This window comes from Mytilus edulis, chromosome 1 (genome assembly GCF_963676685.1).
Source record: "Mytilus edulis chromosome 1, xbMytEdul2.2, whole genome shotgun sequence".
Classification (NCBI taxonomy): domain Eukaryota; kingdom Metazoa; phylum Mollusca; class Bivalvia; order Mytilida; family Mytilidae; genus Mytilus; species Mytilus edulis.
Genome location: NC_092344.1, coordinates 73,499,980 through 73,516,757, shown reverse-complemented (window position 1 = coordinate 73,516,757; position 16,778 = coordinate 73,499,980). Strand labels below are relative to the sequence as shown.

The 16,778-nt window shown below is 32.9% G+C and overlaps 1 protein-coding gene and 1 pseudogene across 2 annotated transcripts in view; one reads left to right on the top strand and one right to left on the bottom strand.

Moving 5' to 3' along the window:
- The window catches only part of LOC139489701 (uncharacterized), a 45,004-nt gene extending 33,305 nt beyond the window's left edge, over positions 1-11,699 (top strand). The window contains exons 4-5 of one of the 2 annotated variants that reach the window (XM_071276416.1): positions 9,428-9,543; positions 10,575-11,699. The gene's annotated coding sequence lies outside the window, so the exon portion shown is untranslated. Of the gene's footprint in view, positions 1-9,409; positions 9,544-10,574 lie in introns of both variants that reach the window. The other variant, XM_071276426.1, reaches the window with a different exon arrangement.
- On the bottom strand, positions 1,542-3,289 carry LOC139482846 (piggyBac transposable element-derived protein 4-like; annotated as a pseudogene).
- Positions 11,700-16,778: the final 5,079 nt, after the last annotated feature.

The window sequence follows — 16,778 nt, the reverse complement described above, 5'->3', positions numbered from 1 at the left end:
AAGCGAGGGTACGTATCACTTATATCTGGTAATCAGACATAAATATGACTAGCTGTATTTGTGGAGCATTCTAAGCGCATGCTTCCATCGAAAAAAAATCTCAGTTAACATGAGAGACTACCGAGAAATTGTCCAAAATGTCTAAAATTTGCAATTTTTTAAAATCCCCCCTTTTGACCTTTAATCGCAATTATCAAAAATCTGCACCACTTTGGCATTCTACGACATGCCTTACTAGAAGGGTATTATATTTATCTTCAAAATAAGACCAAAATTAGCCGTGAGGTATTTCGGTGCATTAAATTTTTAAATTTACCTTAATTGTCACCGTACTATTAGCAAATATACTTTTACACACTGGTGTAAATTTGCACATGTGTAAATATACATACGTACATGTATGTAAATTTTGTGCATGTAAATGGGACTAAAGTATTATAATTTTATTATACCCCCTGCAAACAAAGTTTGGGGGGGTATATAGGAATCACCTTGTCCGTCCGTCTGTCTGTTCGTCCGTCTGTCTGTTTGTCCGTCTGTCCGTCTGTCCATATATCTTGTAAGCGCAACTCCTCCTAAATGGCTAAATGGATTTCAATGAAACTTCACACAAAGGAAGCTCACTATATGAAGATGTGCATGAAGAAAAATTATTGCTCTCCGACACCGTTTACACTTTCACTCCTGAATTTATATTTTTCGCGGGATTTTGTGGCCGAAATTTATTTGCACGAGGCAATTGCCTGACCGGATTTATTTGGCAAGGTGCTACTGAAAAACTGCACTCGGAAAATTGTCAATTGCAGACAAACTGCAGTGAATTAAAAGCTCGTATGTCACGTGATAGAATAAAAATTAATGTTGATAAAGATATTTGCTTTTGTTTGTTACTTTATAGTGATTTAAAGTGACAATCTACGACTTAACCGCTTGAAAATGGAAGAAAAACAATGACTGACAAATAGTACCAGTACATAAAGAATATGATCATACTTTGCATTGCTTTATTTCACATTTTATTTTTCAACTTGAAATCTGATGTATGAATCCCCCATGAAATTTCATTTCCTAAATTTGTATATTTCTAAAAATCATCTTTTGTTTAGTGTGGAACATATTCTTTCTTTAATATATAAAATTTTGAAAGAAAATTTGAATTTTTCAAAAGTTTTTTTTTTTTTTAAATGTTTTTTTTTCATTCATTTGAAGAAAAAAAAATTGAAACAATAAATATTTAAGCCATTCTCTTGTAATATGAAAATATCAGCTATCATTAAAAAAGCATTACATGTATTATTCTCACCATTTAATAGTTTTGTGGTAGAATGATTGCCCTGGCCTGCCTGAGACACACCGACGGTTGTTCCATACTCTTAACATAATGTAATTGTTCAGTTTTTTTTTGTTTTTTTTTTTCTTTTCTGTCACAAAAAAGTTTTCAATAAACAAGTCACTAATAAATAAAAATTAACAGATTTCTGAACATTATTAAAGTCAAATAGTTAAAGTCAACATAGTAACAAGTCAATCCATCTCATTTCTCAGTTGTAGCAATTTCTCTCTGTGTGGAACTTTGTAAAGCATTCAGGCAGGCACAGGTGTTTTCCACATTCATTACAGCCAAACTTTGTTTGTTTTACTGTCTCCTGTAGACCATTTTTGGTCCTCATATAACATAGATGACATTTAGATTTTTTTTCGAAAGCAAATGGCATATGTCGCTGGACAAGACGGTTTTCCAATGGTACAAGAGACGGTCTTCCCCTTTGAACTTCAGAAGAATAGCCTCCCACTAACCCTTTAGCAACAGAAAGGGAGAAATCTAAGAATGTCATTGACTGCTGATTGTGGCTCATCAGAAATAGTTTAAATGCATTAAATTTGGCCATTTCATTAAGTACAAAGAAGACCTTTTTGCTCCACTTGAGTGTTTTGTGATTATAAGAGTAATATTGGATGTATTGATCAGCACGATCAACTCCTCCCATATTACTTGTATAGTCTGCTATTGCCTTTGGACAATCAAAGTTTTGCCTGGAGAAATTTCCATCTGTATTGACAAGTCTTCGAACTTGGGCAATGCTAGTATCATGTATGGTTGAAAGGATATTAGGTAACATTTTTTTTTGTCTTTCCATACACCTGCTAGAAGGCACCCTTTTTAGCGGAATTTCATATCACCTCTTTGCATTATACCTTCGGGGTGTTTACATATTATGTCAGTGGGCAGTCCTCGACCTCTACGATTTAGGCGAACTGTACCACAGGCTGCTGTTGCATAATTTTCATACAAGTCTGAGTATAGTTCAGGGCTTGTAAAATAATTGTCGGTGTAGACATGATAACCTTTGCCTTCAATATTAGCTCCCTGTATACACCTTTTAACAACATTACTTGCTAAGTTTAATTGTGATGTTGCTCGCCTACCCAGATATATATCAATATACTGAATGTATGAACTCTGTGATTCAGCCAACATCCATAGCTTAACTCCCCATTTGTTGGGCTTGTTAGGCATATACTGGCGAAACTGTACTCTACCTTTGAAGGGTATGATACATTCATCAATGGTTACATTTCTCCTTGGATTGTACTGATGTTTGAAGCAAGCATTGAAATGATCTACTAGCGGTTTGACTTTGTACAATGGGTCAAAGTTCTGAGCACCAGGCAAAGGCTCCTGTTCAGAATCTGAAAAATGGAGATATCTCATAATCTGTGTGAACCGGTCACGACTCATTGTTTTGGCATATATAGGTGTCTGCAAAAATGCATCAGTGGACCAGTACATTCGTGTTGATGGCTTCCTGTCGATTCCCATCTTAAAACAGTGCCCAAGAAAAGCATTCATTTCCGCAAGTGTTGGTCTTACCCATGCCATCTTGTTTTCATTTGGATGCTGCTGTTTTTGTAACCTTGCGTATCTGTCGGTCTCCTCTATTAAGTTTTTAACTAGCATGTCACTGAGATCTATAGGATCCTTGTCTTGCATGTTTTGGGTTGGCCCAGTGATTCCATTTGGCGTAAAAAGATGAGGCATTCCCCTATCATGATACCTAAATTGTTCATGCCAGCCATTTATATGCTCAGCATCACCAGCAGGTCCAATATTTTCAGCATCACCAGCAGGCCCAATGTTTTCATCAATGTCAGAATCTCCAGATTCAATTTGGCCATCACTGTCATCACCAATGCCTAGCTGACGTAATTGTTGCTGATATCTGGCTTCAGCTTCATCTATTTCACCTTGTGTAAAGCCCTCAAATTCATCAGATTCATCAGACGACATTTTTCACTGAGCAAGGGACCCAACGATAAAATGAGACTTACCTTATTGAAGTTATATACCCTACGTTTTCTTGAAATGACCATAGAAATACAAGAAAATATCTTATTCCTGATGAGTTACATAATTGAGCATGTAAAACATTTAATTTCAATTTCTAATTTACTTAAAATCAACGAGGAAACAAGCTTTTTTCCGGAATACTAAATCTGTTAACCATTTCAAAACGAAAATTGTAATACCATTTGAAAAATTAGTAGCATAATTACTTGAAATATTTCCCCACGAGTCCTTATTTTACGTTTGAAGTTGTCATGCTAAAAATAGAAATTTAGGTATCCTTAAAGATAATTTCGGTCAGAGCTCCGTGGTGCCAAAAGGATAATTTCTGCCTGAGCTCCAGGGTGCCAAAAGGATAATTTCAGTATGAAAGGGTTAAAGGGAGATAATTGGACTTAGACTTTTTCTTGAACATAACCTTGTAAGCGCAAGTCCTCCTAAACGGCTTTATGGATTTCAATGAAACTTTACTCAAAGGAAGCTTACTATATGAAGATATGCATGAAGAAAAATTATTGCTCTCCGACACCGTTAAAGGGAGATAATTGGACTTATACATTTGCTCCAGGCGGGGTTGGCTGTGGTATGGTAGGCCAGATGTGATTGTGTTCCCAAAAGGTGCTGGTATGTTTAGTTTAGTTGTACCTGTGAAAGATGAATCGAACTAAAGGAAATGCAAAATATTGAGGAAAATACAGAATAAAATGCAGTGGAGATAAAAACTTCTACAAGTGGATGAAGAGAATAATATAAGAAAAATATCAAGGGAAGCTATCACATTTTCATTTTATCAAAAAATGTACCAGAAAAGATATGGTTTAGAAGATAACATTGTTACAATGATACCGTTTGTAGCCATGTGCAAAGATTGTTTTGATATCTATATGTATGATACAGAACACAATGTTTTTCTTAAGAATCACAGCAAACCCATTCCTTTATGGCTAAAAAATGAAGATTCTCATGGTCTTAATCTTTAAGCTGTTCTTTATCTTTGGATGATTGTTAATCATCTGTCATTTAGACCAAAGTTGACTGACAATTACTTACAAAATGTTGCAGGAACTTTTGGGTTACAAAAGTATATTCCAATGCAGCAATATCAGTTAAGAGAAAGTACAATTCAAATGAAAAAAGTATTCAAACAGAATAAAATACTAACAAAGTCATCAACTTTCAGAGGAATTCCCCTAAATTGATATTACTGTGTATAGTAAAGGCACTGACTAACCTTACGTTTATTCGTGTAATGGGAGACTAAATTCTAGCCTTACGTTACTTCCGGGAGCGAATAAATACAACTCTGGATTCCGGACGCGGAACTGAAATATTTCGGAAATATATTGACGTAAGGATATATTTTATTCTACGATTACGTTATATATTCATTCAAACAGGAATTTTGGATTTGAATAAAAAAACGAAGTTAAAAATTTGTTTTTTTTTCTTCTATTTTTAAAGCTTTTTTTCATTAAATTAAAATACGTACTTCAAATAATATAAGCATTCGGGTGAGTATTGTATGAACATTTTGCAACAGACACGATTTAAAGTTCTAAACATACCTAGCGTTCGGCCTTTGTCCACTTGAGACTGACACGAAAATTCTGCCACCATGAATGCAGGCATATATAATTTATTAATATGAATAAAAAAAAAAGGATATGGAGCAAAGTCACGAATACAGCAACCATCACATCAAAAAACGGACTCAAAACAAACATCCAGCGGTCACCTCAAGCTCTTCAAAAATACTTCAGATCAAGTTCGACTTCATCACAGGAGAAAACATGTTTTTTTTTTTATTAATTGTCCTTCTATTAACTTTCTAGTACTTCTTTTGTATAGCTGAAGAAAATTTTCCTTTAAGAACTGTTGTTTTGTTTTTATCTTATCTTCAAATTTTTGGGGAAAAAATCCAAGTCTAAGAATGACATTAGCCATTGTCAACTCCAGCACATAAATTGGTTGAACTGATCAGGAGATCAAATGATTTTTACTCTCCATTGTGTAGGATTTTTTTACTGGTTTAAAAAGGGGTGTGGCTTTTCATGAGACCAAAAATACTTTTGAACAATCTGAGACCAATAGATATTAGTCTCAGGAACAATATAAATTACAATAATTTTTTTGCACACTGAAATCATTTGCAATTCATTTTATCAATTGTAAAAAACCTGGGATTTAACAACCAGTAAAAAACGTAATAGTAGCACAAAAGTCTATTTGTTTATTTCAAATCACATGTCCCATATGAATGAATATATAACGTAATCGTAGAATAGTCTCTCTCCTTATGTCAATATATTTCCGAAATATTTCAGATCCGCGTCCGGAATCCAGTGTTGCATTTATTCGCTCCTGGAAGTAACGTAAGGTTAGAATTTAGTCTCCCATTACGCGAAATGACATAAGGTTAGTCAGTGCCTAATAGTAAAAGGGGATCAAAATTGGAACTATTTTAAAAATATTGTCAACCTTTTGATTATTTTTAGCTCACCTTGCCTAAAGGGCCAAGTGAGCTATTCCCATCACTTGGTGTCCGCCGTCCGTCTTCTGTCTGTCTGCCCGTCCGTCCGTCTGTTAACTTTTTCAAAGATCTTCTCCTCTGAAACGGCCAGGCCAAATGGAACCAAACTTGGCCACAATCATCCTTAGGGTATCTAGTTTCTAATTTATATCTGATGTCCCTGTCGGTCAACCAACATGGCCGCCAGGGCTAAAAATAGAACATGGGGGTAAAATGCAAATATTGACTATTATCTTGAAAACTGTTGCAGATAGAGAAAATCCGACAAGGCAAAAATGTTCAGAATGGCAAGATCTATCGAAGTTACATTTAGGCCAAAAGTGTCGGATGCCCCCGCATAGATTGCAAAAATGTTCAGCACTTGAAGCTCTACAAAAAATTCAATAAGGCCGAAATGATCAGACGACTCCTTATTGGAGTTATTGCCCCTTAATGTTGATTTTTGACCGATTTTGGTGTTTTTAACAAATTTCTCCTGAACTATTGGTACCGTTGATTTTATTACTACCACTGGGTCGATGCCTCTGCTGGTGGACTATTAGTCCCCGAGGGTATCACCAGCCCAGTAGCCAGTACTTCGGTGCTGGCATGAAAATTCGGATTTTTTGTGTTATTAAAATTTGCTGTTACAAAATATTAGAAATTATTATAAATTAAGGAATGTATCTCCCTCATGCAAAGCTCTGATTCCTTTCACGAATTTGGCTATACTTTTTGGACCTTTTGGATTATAGCTCTTCATCTTTTATATATGCTTTGGATTTCAAATATTTTGGCCACGAGCATCACTGAAGAGACATGTATTGTCGAAATGCGCATCTGGTGCAACAAAATTGGTACCGTTGATTTTATTATAGATAGATTAAAAGTTTGAACAGCAAAAATGTTCCACAGGACAAGATCTACAAAAAACTCAATAGATCTGAAATCATCAGTTGACTTCCTGTTGGAGTTATGCCCTATAATGACGATTTTTGGCTAGTTTGTCCATTGTCCGTTAACTTTTACAAAAATCTCCTCTCTGAAACTGCCAGGCCAAATGGAACAAAACTTGGCCACAATTATCCTTTGGGTATCTAGTTTCTAATTTATATCCGATGTCACTGCCGGTCAACCAACATGGCAGCCAGGGCTAAAATAGAACATAGGGGCAAAATGCAAATATGGACTATTATCTTGAAAACTGTTGCAGATAGAGAAAATCCAACAAAGGCAAAAATGTTCAGAATGACAAGATCTATCTAAGTTTCATTTAGATCAAAGGTGTCAGATGCCCGCCATAGGGGTTATTGCCCATAAATGACGATTTTTGGCCAATTTTAACGTTTTTGACTATTATCGCTTAAACTATAGTAGATAGAGAAAAACTTTAAACTACAAAAATGTTCAGTACTTGAAGCTCTACAAAAAATTCAATATGGCCGAAGTGATCAGGCGACTCCTTTTCGGAGTTATTGCCCTTTGATTTTTGACCGATTTTAGTGTTTTTAACAAATATCGCCAAATGGAACAAAACTTGGCCACAATCATCCTTAGAGTACCTAGTTTCTAATTTATATCTGATGTCCCTGTCAATCAACCAAAATGGCCGTCAGGGCTAAAAATAGAACATAGGGGTAAAATGCAAATATTGATTATTATTTTGAAAACTGTTGCAGATAGAGAAAATCTGACAAGGGCAAAAAATGTTCAGAATGACAAGATCTACAATGTATCTAAGTTACATTTAGATCAAAATTGTCAGATGCCTCCGCATAGGGGTTATGGCCCAATAACCGCTTTTTATACGACCGCAAAATTTGAAAAAATTTTCGTCGTATATTGCTATCACGTTGGCGTCGTCGTCTGCGTCGTCGTCGTCGTCCGAATACATTTAGTTTTCGCACTCTAACTTTAGTAAAAGTGAATAGAAATCTATGAAATTTTAACACAAGGTTTATGACCACAAAAGGAAGGTTGGTATTGATTTTGGGAGTTTTGGTCCAAACATTTTAGGAATTAGGGCCCAAAAAGGGCCCAAATAAGCATTTTCTTGGTTTTCGCACTATAACTTTAGTTTAAGTTAATAGAAATCTATGAAATTTTGACACAAGGTTTATGACCACAAAAGAAAGGTTGGGATTGATTTTGGGAGTTTTGGTTTCAACAGTTTAGGAATAAGGGGCCAAAAAAGGGCCCAAATAAGCATTATTCTTGGTTTTCGCACAATAACTTTAGTTTAAGTAAATAGAAATCAATGAAATTTAAACACAATGTTTATGACCACAAAAGGAAGGTTGGTATTGATTTTGGGAGTTTAGGTCCCAAGAGTTTAGGAATAAGGGGCCAAAAAGGGACCCAAATAAGCATTTTTCTTGGTTTTTGCACCATAACATTAGTATAAGTAAATAGAAATCTATGAAATTTAAACACAAGGTTTATGACCATGAAAGGAAGGTTGGTATTGATTTTGGGAGTTTTGGTCCCAACAGTTTAGGAATAAGGGGCCCAAAGGGTCCAAAATTAAACTTTGTTTGATTTCATCAAAATTGAATAATTGGGGTTCTTTGCTATGCTGAATCTAACTGTGTATGTAGATTCTTAACTTTTGGTCCCGTTTTCAAATTGGTCTACATTAAGGTCCAAAGGGTCCAAAATTAAACTTAGTTTGATTTTAACAAAAATTGAAATCTTGGGGTTCTTTGATATGCTGAATCCAAACATGTACTTAGATTTTTGATTATGGGCCCAGTTTTCCAGTTGGTCCGAATCAGGACCTAAAATTATTGTATTAAGTATTGTGCAATAGCAAGTCTTTTCAATTGCACAGTATTGCGCAATGGCAAGAAATATTTAATTGCACAATATTGTGAAATAGCAAATTTTTTTTTTTAATTAGAGTTATCTTTCTTTGTCCAGAATAGTAAGCAAGAAATATCTAATTTTACAATATTGTGCAATAGCAAGAATTTTTTCAATTGGAGTTATCTTTCTTTGTCCAGAATCAACTTAAATCTTTGTTATATACACTATACAATGTATATTCACTTTTTACTACCAACTGATAAATTAAAATAATCTTTACCATTCAGTGATAACAAGCAGTTTTTTTTACATCTTAATATTTTATGATGTATTTAAATGAGTAGTTATTGTTGCAAACTCCATTAGAAATTTTAATTGAGATTAGTTTTGGAATAAGGGAAAGGGGGATGTGATTAAAAAAATTGGGTTCAATTTTTCTCATTTGAAATTTCATAAATAAAAAGAAAATGTCTTCAAACATTTTTTTGAGAGGATTAATATTCAACGGCATAGTGAATTGCTCTCAGAGAAAACAAAAATTTAAAGTTCATTAGAACACATTCATTCTGTGTCAGAAACCTATGCTGTGTCAACTATTTAATCACAATCCAAATTTAGAGCTGAATCCAGCTTGAATGTTGTGTCCATACTTGCCCCAACCGTTCAGGGTTCAACCTCTGCGGTCGTATAAAGCTACGCCCTGCGGAGCATCTGGTTCCATATGCAGTCATATTTTTTTTTAATGTTAGTGTTTTGATTTTTTACAGACAAGGAAAGGGAATGATATTTTGAAGTTTTTGGTTGAAGACAAGATGAGGTTAAAGAAGCCAGATTTTTGTGATGAACAAGTTTATGAAATTATGTTAGAGTGTTGGCAATATGAGTAAGTGAATTGTGTGGTACTTATGTTGTATTCTTATGATGAAGGAAGAGTTATGACTAGAACCATTATTTGCCAGCAGTCATTGCAAAATAGTACTCTTCAATCTTTAAAAAAAACTTATTTAGCTTATATCAAATAGTATGAATTAGAATGGTCTTTTAATTATGAAAGGTTATTTGGGAGGTCATACATGTATATTAGATATCACAGTATGAATATATCAGGTCTTTTAGCAAGCTTATTTTTTTCTTAGGTCAACCTTACCCAAAACGAAATTGCATTTAGTTATAAGCTTTACATAAGTCATCTGTTAAAAAAATACTTGTTTGTACGGTTGTTGCTAATTAAAATAGACAGATCAAACAGCACACATCGTACAGTTTAAAAAAACTGGTGAGGCTTAACAAAATGTGATGCTGAACGTAAGATTTATAAAAATTTTGGAACTTCAGCAATATGTTTTAACATATACATAAAACTATTAGACCAAGTTTGACTAGCTATTAGACCAAGTTCAAGCCACAATTTTTCCTCAAAATGTCATTTACCAAGTTAAAAATATTACAGTTGTTATCAATTAGTTCGTTTCTATGAATACTAGTGGGAGGGTGGTCACTTCAGTGTTCCTGTTGTTCGTTTGTTTTCTAGTTATAATTGATTTGTTTCCCACGGTTTTAGTAACTTATCAGTGTGTATTAGACGCACTATTTAATTGCGTTTGAATTGTAATTGAAAAGTTCTTGAATGGTTAATTTTTGGAAAAAATATCAATTAATAATATAGACAAAATTATACAAACAGAAACATTATTTCCATGTACACTGTATATATAAAGTAGGTGTTTTTAATTTAAGTCAATGAAATAAGTCTTTGTTGTGACGGTGCAAGCACTTATTTTTAAAATCTACATCAAATAGCAATGCAGTTGTCAACTCATTCAAATATATATAGAACGAAAAATAATGAGTAATAGAATGACGATTCTCAAACAAAACAGCTGACTTTTAAATGTACTCTTATTGTGTTTGTAGTAAAACCAAACGGCCAACGTTTAAAGAATTAGTACAGAAGATGAAATACCAACAACAGAGACTTTTGAGTTTAAAGAAGTGATTTGTTTTAGAAAATAATGGAATAATATTATACCAAAATTGTTCCAATTATCTTAATGTTAAAATATACATATAAATATGCTGCTTATCTTTTAACTGCAATTGCTAGAACTTTGTAAGTGATTTGATAAAATTACTTGATCCCTTTCATGGATTTGGCTATACTTTTTGGAACTTTTGGATTATAGCTCTACATCTTTTATATAAGCTTTAGTTTTACATATTTTGGTCACGAGCATCACTGAAGAGACATTATTTGTCGAAATGCGCATCTGGTGCAGAAAAAATTGGTACCATTAATGTTATTGAACCACACGTCTTATTGACAATAGCTCTTTATATCGTTATTTTAGACTTGATTGTTTTGAGCTAGTTAGGGGTGAAGTTTGATAGTTTTATGTTGAGCTTAATTCAAAATCAGAAAGGATATATAAAGCACTCATTTGTACAAAATGAGAAAATTGAAAAGTATCCCTTTACTTAGATGCAGCATACCATTAGTTGGGGTTTTAACGCTTTAAGATAACAGAAAAGGACACTTCAACTGGTCCTTTTTGTGTGTCTGCTGATTTTGTTTTAGTAAAAATAATTTCGAGGGAAGGAAAAAGATAACATTGTTTGTGCAATGTGAACGATTACTCCAACCTTAATTTTTGAAAATGCATACATTGTCTGATTTTTCTGCTATATTGACTTTTTACAGCAGATATTTAAAAACATATATTTCACGAATAATTTAATTAAAGATGAGTACTATGAAAGTACTTTCATTCGTGGGTGTTCATTGTCGTAGTTCGGGAAAAAGTAATGTGTTCCGGGTTTCGTAAATATTTGTGGATTTCACTTCCTGAAAAAAAATAATCGAGTGTCGAGTTTGTGCTTCAGCCATGAAAATGTAGAAGTTTAAAATAAAATAAAACGTGTTTCATAATGACGACATGACCTTTTGGTTTTCGGTTCATTGCAAAGAAAAATAAGTATTTTTCTCTTTCCTGTTTGTCATGTATAACTGACAATTTTTGTCAAATATTTAATACAATATTTTTTTAAAAATATTTTGTAACTAGCGGAAATAAGCTGATCGATTAATATTTGCTTTTAAACATAATTTGAGTATGAACCTTAAAGTATATATTATCTTACGCTTCGGGCTTTAAATGGTCATAAAAAATTACAATGTACTAGCTGACCCATTTTAAAATATAAAATCTAACCTTTTGATATATTATAATATTTCAACTTCAAAATCAACTTTGCAAGAGAAATTAAATAAAAAAAATCATTCGAGTTATATACCATTGGTATTATCCTCTCTTTAGCTGTATATTTATAAACATGTGCTGGTGATTAAAGGGATCTCAAATTTAAAAAGATGTGTACGGACTCAGACTACATTTGGTTCTTTCTATGTCATGGCATGTTTGGATACTGGTTGTCAGATTTCGTTGAATACTTAATTTCGTGAATAGAACCACAGACGAAAACCACACAAATATATACCATTGAACAAAATATCTTGCATAGTATCTTCCATTTTCTATTTTCCGTTCATCCAAAATCAATATTGTTTATGTTTAAATGGTAGACACAGAGGTTACATTTTAGATGAACAAAAATACATGTGTTTAATTTTAAAACTACAGTAACGGTTTAATTGTCATTTGGGGTATTTTTGTTTTCTTGTGATATCATGTGTTGTCCTCATAGCTGATGCTCTATAAAAATTAGTCATGCATATAATGTTGACAGTTCACTTACATGTTTGGCTAATACATACTGTATTTGGTGGTGCATAACAACATATGAATGGTTAATATGATTGTGTTTAAGTGTAACATGTAAGAAAGAGCCAAATGAATGTTTGTACAATACAACCTGTAAGATTAGATTCCAGTGTGATTAATTTTTCTATTTGTGTAAAATATGTTCAAATAGAGTCATTTGTTTATGTACTTATAAAATACAAACCATTTGTTTGCAGTCTGGTGCAATTGTGTATTATTATCATAATAAATGAATTTCTAACATCGTTCGTTCTACTTCCTTAAACATACTAGATGAAAGACACATAGATATTTGTGGTTACATATAATTACATTACAAGTATGTTTGATTATAATACTTTATTTTGATTGCGTAACAGTAATTTTGCGCTTTTCTGAAATTAACCTCCATTTCACAATGAAATTCGCCAATCGAAATAACGCATAATAATTAAACAAACATGTTATGTGATGATATGTGTATAAACAATCCAACAAAGAATGTTCCATCGGAAAATCGAGATAATGAACGTGGTACAGACATTCGAATGTGGAATGGCGATAATCAACAACTTAAAACGTATCTGTTAACAAACATGGTAATTTTGTTTCCTAAAAGATATAGTAAACATGTAGCTACTGGCTGTGCAAAACTCCCATACAAAAAAAAAAATGTATAAAGAATCGAAGTGTTAGTTGTTATTTGAAAGATATAAAAAAAACTCAAAATCCTTAATCTATTTTTTTTTAAATAAAAGTCTTTAAAACTTTTTAATAATCATAAATATAACATCAGACGTATAAATGACCCGCAGTTTATCAGTAACAAGACAAGATTTTATGAATGCTCATTTATATCTTCAGTATAAAAGTAAAGAGATGTGGTATGATTGCAAATGAGTCTATTATCCACGAAAAGTTCAGATGAAGTAGATGATGGCAATTATAGTCAACCGTAGGGCCTTTAACAACTAGAAAAAAACATACCGTAAAGTCAGCTATAAGAGGTTCTGACTTGAAAGTTTGACACAATTTAATTGAGAAAAATAACAACATAATTAATGAAAAAAAGAATGTTTGAAACTCAAAAATACCAGGCCAACGACAACAACTGAAATAAAGGTTCCTGACTTTGAACAGACACAAACAGAATGTGGCGGCGTTAAAAATGTGTTTTATGCGCTAAAATTTAATCCTAAACAAGGGCAGTGCAAAATTTAGTTTATCATTCACTACTAACCAGAACGATGTCAGACCAGGCGCAAATACAGAGGCATTTTAAAAAGGGGAGTTTCGGCCTTCAGACCCTGTCTTGAATCCGTAAATGCAGACTGCATCAATTGATATAAAACAGTAGTAACACTTTCGAATATGTAATTTGGTTATAAATTTTAAATTTGACAAGACCAAATTACAATTATTAAATCGTTACATATATAAGGAAAAAAACTCACGGCAGACATATGCTGCATTAGATTGCAGTAGTTTCAATAAACATTTATATGAGAGAATTCTCATGGAATGATTAAATAAGTGACTGAACAGTTATTAAATATACGAAAGCCGAGAAGGATCATTCATAATTCAGAATTCAAAACTCGTAAATCAAGAAAGATAATCCTGTTTTATTACAGTTGCAATCTAAACACAACAAATATTGTCTTAATCTGATCAATGGATCTGATAAAATATACCGTAGATTAATAATATAATTGTACACAGACAAACATCATAACACTTTTCAAAGGGTATGTGCCGACATTATGTCAGACAAGTGAAACATTTCTTGTTATCAATTTTACTCCGGGAGAGAAAGATATCGAGTGTCACTTCAATCCTTCTTCGATTGTTTTTTTTTCGCCTTTTTTTCTCGACTTGAGAATCTTTCATAATATTAAAATAAGAAGATGTGGTATGATTGCCAATGAGACAACTCTCCACAAGAGACAAAAATGACTCAGAAATTAACAATATAGGTCACCGTACGACCTTCATCAATGAGTAAAACCCATATCACATAGTCGCCTATAAAAGGCCCCGAAATGACAAATGTCAAACAATTCAGACAAAAAAACAAATTTGATATACAGCAAAAAACGACAACCACCGAATTACAGGCTCCTGACTTGGGACAGGCACATACAGAATGTGCACCATCCTGATTTATACAACACAAAAAATATGTCGTCCACTTTTCGGTGTAGTGAATGAGAATTATTGTCAGGTGTAGAATTAGAGAATAGGCGAAGAATAGAGATCGTAGCGGTTTTTTTTTTATCCACACAGGGAACACATTGAGAGTTTTATGCTGTAAGAAATTTAGCATTTCGCCTTGTGTCCGAAAAGACAAATTTTCTTTCATTGTTGAGGATGCTTACACAGTTTTGACATACTATATATATTCGATTGTATATAACATTTCAACTGGTTTGTTTTAAATGATTATTTATTGATTTATTTCTGTTATTTCTTTAACCCGAAACCGCCTTTGAACCTGGTGAAAATGTTTTGAAATGTTCCTGGATATCAATTTTACCCAGGGTTTTCGGATTTTTTCATTGTTGTCATTGGGAAATCTAGTGTCAAAATATTACCTTCTAAGTAAACACTGAAAACTTTATCTTTCAATGTTGGTTCTGTTTTAGCAAAGTCACTATAACATGGATAAGTTAAAAATTCACAAGAAAACTTTCTGGTAGTAACAATAAAAAAGATTTGCACTTAAAAACAACATTTCTAAATAGAGTTATCATTTCCCTCCTAAAATAGCATTAAAACGACGGGTACAACAGGCTACAGAAATTTTGTGTATAATTAAGATACAAAATAGAAGCTTTGTGTCAAAATTAGGTGAAAATACTCCTATGCGAATAAATTCTTAGAGTACCAGCTTAATTTTTGGTTTTTACTGGCTGTATAACTCTCTGGAACATGCTAATTATCCGCATATGTATCATATGTACATTTTGGTTCAGTGGTGCTGATGGCAGTTGAAGCAGTCCTTTTTCATATAATGACATCGGGGTTTTACATGATTTGCTATGTGGTATTGGGTTTGCTCATTGTTGAAGTGGTAATAAGCATTGTATGTAACTTTCATAACATTTGGTTGAGGCAAATAAAGTTAGAGCGCGTACACGACAAATTTAAAACATTTTTTCCATTTATAAATGGGCTTGAACGGTGAAAGTGATGCCAGCCAAATTTAAACTTGATCTCAGTTTGGTGGTAATTAGCATTGTGTATACGTTTCATAGAATTTGTTTGAGGCAAAATGAAGTTAAATTGCGGAAACTTCCAAGTTGTAAATTTTCCCATGAATACGTACGGACGTACAGACGGACACACAAGCGTTAAAATGAATGCCCTCTCCGCTGTAGCTGAGATTATTTCGGCGGAACGTCTGTCTGTTTATACCTTAGTATAGAAATAGGCCATTTATAAGAATGGATAAGTTTGAGAAAAACTTCTGAAAGTGACAAGAAAAAACCCCTATTTTCTATGTAGTGTAATAATCTAAAATTTAGTGATTGTTCTCTTTCATTTTCATTTTTTAGTTTCAACTTTTGTCTTAAAATGGGAGGGGGCATAATTTTGTCCCTTTTTTGGCCCCTGGCTCTTATACGTACACTGTTATTATGACATATTTGCTGTAATAGCAATGAAACGAGTCATTTCGAATACCGGTATGAAAATGAGACTGTTCTATGACGACTTTTATTTATTGAAGGCACTAATAAAATACAAAATTATTGTATTTATTGGCTCTTAGTAATGTTCAATAGCGTATTTGAATAAAATTTCAAAGAATTAAATTCACTACAATACAAACAATTCTTAGCTCTATTGTAGAACATGTAATTCAAACTAGTTTAAAATTTGTCAAAGTAAGCTTTAAGAATTCCTTTTTTTTTAAATTTGTCTTTTAATTTAGATTTATCATGCATGTCTCTAAACAAAGTATGCGACGCGTAACAGTTTATAAGTCTTGGTGTTCTCATGTATGCATTTGATACGGTGCATTTGTTATGGATATATTTCAGACTCCATTTATGAAAGAAAATCTATAGAGCAGAGCATTTTGGTTTTTTTGTAGCTCTATTCTAGATCATGTAATTTAAACTTGTTGAAATGTAGTTAGTTTATAATTTGTCAAAGTAAGCTTTAAGAATTCCTTCTTTTAATTTAGATTGATTATGCATGTCTCTAAACAAAGTATGTGACGCGTAACAGGTTATAAGAAGGTGTTCTTTTATATGCATTTGATACGGTGCATGTGTTATGGATATATTTCAGACTCCATTTATAAAATAAAATCTATAGATCAGAGAATTTTGATTTTTTTTGTGTATCAATTTAA